This window comes from Chrysochloris asiatica, unplaced genomic scaffold (assembly GCF_000296735.1).
Source record: "Chrysochloris asiatica unplaced genomic scaffold, ChrAsi1.0 scaffold00017, whole genome shotgun sequence".
Taxonomy (NCBI): Eukaryota; Metazoa; Chordata; class Mammalia; order Afrosoricida; family Chrysochloridae; genus Chrysochloris; species Chrysochloris asiatica.
The window spans coordinates 1,982,654-1,987,660 of NW_006408535.1; the positions used below are offsets into that span (position 1 = coordinate 1,982,654).

At 38.3% G+C, this 5,007-nt stretch overlaps 1 pseudogene; it reads left to right on the plus strand.

Moving 5' to 3' along the window:
- The first annotated feature begins 684 nt into the window (after window positions 1-684).
- On the plus strand, window positions 685-2,830 carry LOC102827074 (annotated as a pseudogene).
- Window positions 2,831-5,007: the final 2,177 nt, after the last annotated feature.

The following is a 5,007-nucleotide window of genomic DNA, read 5'->3' on the forward strand; positions in this document are numbered from 1 at the left end:
GTCTGTAGGCCCGATACTCCCCTCGGAGGAAGTACGATGATGACTCGGAGAAGTACGATTGTATCAGAATAAGATGGACGGTAGCTTAGGTTGTGATTGTGGTGATCTGGAAACATCTGATCACTGACAAAAGACATCTGTTAACCAACAACAGTCTGGGCTTCCTGTTGAACTATACAGCAACAAAGGAAGAAAGAAGAAAACAGAAAGATTCCTCACCAGCACGTTAGAAAGATGCTGCTCAAGACTTAGTCCAACACTGAAAGAATCTGCACTGTGAGGAGAATGTTCATAGAAGCCTGCTGTGTGCATATTTAGTCACATTTTTGTTAAATGTTATATTGTTCAGCACAGTAAATCTGAGTATATAGTATGTCATTTCATTCCGTTTGAGTTTCTTGAGTGTTTTCTTTAAATATCTGCAGAATTGCTGCCTCTTTCTTGAACTATGAGTACTACAATCTTAATTCTCAATATGAGTAGTATTTTTGAGCTTTAAATCTAAGGGGAACTCAACAGGCCTTGTTAGCATGTACAATGAACATCAAGAAATCATCTTTGTGTGGAAGCAACATTATTTTTTTTCTCCCTTTTTGAAAGATCTTTCCTTTTGATGCTGATTTTCTTCCTTGTTTACACAAGTTAGACAGTTCAAAAGGAATAGGCAATTGTAGGGGTTTCAAAATGGCAGACAAATTTGGAAGTCTCATAAACATGCATGTTTTTGATATGGGCTCTAGGTATATGGACTTTAAACCATGGGTTATGGAGGCAATGGCTTGGATTTTTGTGCTGTAGACAATGACTGTCACAAAAGAGTAGCGATCAAGAAAATTGTTCCTACTAATTCCCAGAGTATCAAATAAGCTGTATGTGAAATCAAAATTATGAGAACACTAGGCCATGATAATATTGTGAAAGTATTTGAAATTCTTGGTCCCAGTGGAAGCCAGTTAACAGATGACGTGGGCTCTCTTATGGAACTGAACAGTGTTTACATTGTTCAGGAGTACATAGAGATAGACTTGGCTAATGTGCTGGAGCAGGGCTCTTTATTGGAGGAGCATACCAGGCTTCTTATGCATCAGCTGCTATGTGGGACTCAAGTATATCCAACCTTCAAAAGATCTCAAACCAGCTCATCTTTTCATTAATACTGAAGACTTGGTGCTTAAGATTGGTGACTTTGGTCTTGCACGGATCATGGATTATTATTATTCCCACAACGATCATCTTTCTGAAGATTGGCTACTAAATAGTACAGATCTCCATGTCTTTTACTTTCACCTAATAACTATACTAAGAACATTGATATATGTGCTGTAGGCTTCATCTTTGCTGAAATGCTTACTGGTAAAACCCTCTTTGCAGGTGCACATAAACTTGAATAGATGCAACTAACTTTAGAATCTATTCCTATTGTACACGAGGAAGATCGTCAGGAGCTTCTCAGCATAATTCCAGTTTACATTAGAAACATGACTGAGCCGCACAAACCTTTAACTCAGCTGCTTCCAGGAATTAGTTGAGAAGCACTAGATTTCATGGAGCAAATTTTGACATTTAACCCCATGGATCAGTTGACATCAAAAGAAGCACTCTCCCATCCTTACATGAGCATATAGTCTTTTCCAATGGATGAGCCAATTTCAAGTCATCCCTTTCATATTGAAGATAAAGTCGATGATATTTTACTTATGGATGAAACTCATAGTCACATTTATTACTGGGAAAGGTACCATGATTGTCAATTTTCAGAACATGATTGGCCTATACATAATAACTTTGATATTGATGAAGTTCAGCTTGATCCAAGAGCTCTGTCTGATGTCACTGATGAAGAAGTACAAGTTGATCTTCGAAAATATTTGGATGACGATCGTGAAAAGTATCTGGAGGATCCTGCTTTTGATACCAATTACTCTACTGAGCCTTGCTGGCAGTACTTAGATCATCATGAAAACAAATATTGTGATCTGAAGTGTAGCCATACTTGTAAGTATAAAACGAGGTCATCATATTTAGATAACTTAGTCTGGAGAAAGAGTGAAGTTAACCATTACTGTAAGCCCAAGCTTATCAGAGACCTTTCCAACTGGAAAGAACAAAGCAAAGAGAAATCTGATAAAAGAGGCCAGTCAAAATGTGAGAGGAGCAGATTGGTTAAAGCCCAGATAGCACTAGAGGAAGCACCACAGCAACTGGCTGAGAAGGAAAGTGAGAGGAATCAGGGATTTGACTTTGATCCCTTTATTGCAGGCACTATACAACTTAGTTCACAGCATGAGCCCACTAATGTTGTTGATAAATTAAATGATTTGAATAGCTTGGTGTCACAAGTAGAACTGAAAAGTTTGATACCAAAATCAGTAAGCAGAGAAAAACAAGAAAAAGGAATGGCATATTTGGCCCAATTAGAAGCCTTGTACCAATCATTTTGGGATAGCCAGTTTGTGAGTGGAGGGGAGGACTGTTTTCTCATAAACCAGTTTTGTTGTGAGGTCAGGAAGGATGAACATGTTGAGAAGGAAAACACTTACACCAGTTACTTGGACACGTTCTTTAGCAGGAAAGAAGATACTGAAATGCTAGAAACTGAGTCAGTAGAGGACAGGAAGTTTGGGGAGAGAGGAATGAGGAAGGATTTCTGAACAATAGTGGGGAGCTCCTTTTTAACAAGCAGCTTGAATCCAGAGGCATCCCACAGTTCCATAGTCCAGTTGGGTCACCACTTAAGTCAATACAGGCCACATTAACACCTTCTGTTATGAAATCTTCCCTTCAGATTCCTCATAAAACATCCAGCAGCATTCTGAAACATCTAAACTAAAACACTCAGCAGACATTTCTCTTTGTATTTGCCATGAAATATGTTTTGTCTTTTTTATTAATAGTACTTTACATCATATTTTACTTAAATCAGATGGTATCATTTTGGTAAGGATTTCATTAGTTCCTGGTTTTTAAAATCCAGACTTATTTTCTACATGTGAGGTAGTTGTCATTCTAACTGGTATGTCATTTGCACACAAAAATAAAGTAGAGCAAAATAATGCAATGCAGGAGGAGACAAAAGAAATGCACTGAGACAAGTAAAAACATCTTCTCATAGAACAATGATCTGTTCTACAGGAAAAAAAAAAAAAAAAACCTGCCTTGAAATTTACACAGTGAGACTGTACATACTTGCATGAAAATATTTATTTTTTTCCCTGAAACATTTTTCATTCATGAGTATTTTCCAGTTTTTCATACTGTACACATTTCTTAAAACACATGATACCAGCAACAATTAAAAATGAATGCTGAATTTGGTACACATATGTTATTTACCTCAAGGTAACAAAAATATGTGACAAAATATATACCTCTACAGCCAAACTGGCACAGGGAACCGGCACTAAAAGCGGTGAAGCGACATTTGCAAAAGGAGGTGTAGGGGATTCTACACATTTTTTCTTCCTCTTCCCTGTCATGCCTTCTTTGCCCAGCCCAGACACTTTTAGGTGGGTGGGTGAGCACCCCCCCCCAAAAAAAAAAACACAAGTCCAACTCTGAGCCCATAGTTTTCCCACAGCACAGAGAGAAAGAGCTTGGTGGCTGCTTACTATGTCAGCCTAGAGGTCACAGTCCTAAAATCAATTTGTGCAGGACATTTTCCTCGGGCCTATCTGGCAAGAAAAAAGCAGGCCCGTCAGCCCTGACAGACAAATTATATGAACAATCTGTAAAACCCCAACATAAAAGGACACAACTATCTTGAGAATTATGCTGTGCATACACAGATAGCTAACTGACCTTCAGAGACAAAAATAATAGACAATCTTTCTCCTGTTAACTTCAAAATATCTATCTGTGCACCTCTACAGTGGTGACTAGAGGAGGGACCTGAGCGAGCGGACACCCCCACCCACTGCTGTGGGCTTCTATAATACATACACACTGCCTGTGTAGCAAGGTAACTGGACAGTCGGCCACAGTTTTATTTTTGTTTCAAAGTGGTGGTTTTTGTCTCTACTTTTATATTGCTTCTGCTTTTAGTCCTTTTGATCACTCATTTTTCCTGGAGGTCAGAGCCTTTGCTTCCTACGGTACCCAAGAAGAGACAGCAATCGTGGCCATATAGCCAAGCTACAAGCATTCCCCATAATATTGGACCATTGAGACAAGAGTCAATAACAGCTAAGCATTTCATAAGAAGACGGAAGCCTATCTCCTGAGAATATCCACCAGAAGACACCCAGTAAGCTTAATAACACAACAACAAAGATCCATTTAAGCATTAAAAGCCCACATAACCACTGGAAATGACAAACAAAAAACAACAAAAGATCTCAAAACGTGCCCAAAACAGAAAACAGTAACTGAGACAAATGAACTGGAGACAGACAAAGGCTCCCCAGAGGAGGAAGAGCAGGTTTTGGATTTGCCTGAAAAGGAATTCAGAAGACTGGTATGGAAACAAATTCAAATGCTCCAAAAAGGGGTGGAAAAAAACAAGGAAGATGTCAGGAAAGCACTGCAAGAGTAATCAAACAAGATTAATACAGCACTGGAAACAATTCAAAACCTGCAAAAAGAGGTCCAGATGATTAATAATAAAATATCAGAAATGGACAATACACTGAAAGGGGAAAAGAGCAGAATAGAAGAGATGAAAGTCAGAACTAGTGAGATAAAAGACAAATATCTCAATACTGCTGATACAGAAGAGAAAGCAGAAAAAAGAATTGAAAAAATATGAAGAGACTCTAAGATTTATGTTGGATAACATGAAGAGGAACAACTTAAGAATTATTGGCATTCTGGAACAGGAAGAATCAGAGAAGTCCATAGAGGAGATAGTTGAAGAGCTTCTGGAAGAAAATTCCCCTAACATCTTGAAAGATGAGAAGATAAACATTCAAGAAGCTGAACATACCCCAGGAAGGATAGAATCCAAAAGAAAGTCACCAAGACATAAAATAAGCAAGTTCTCCAAAATCAAAGAAAAGGAGAGAATCCTAA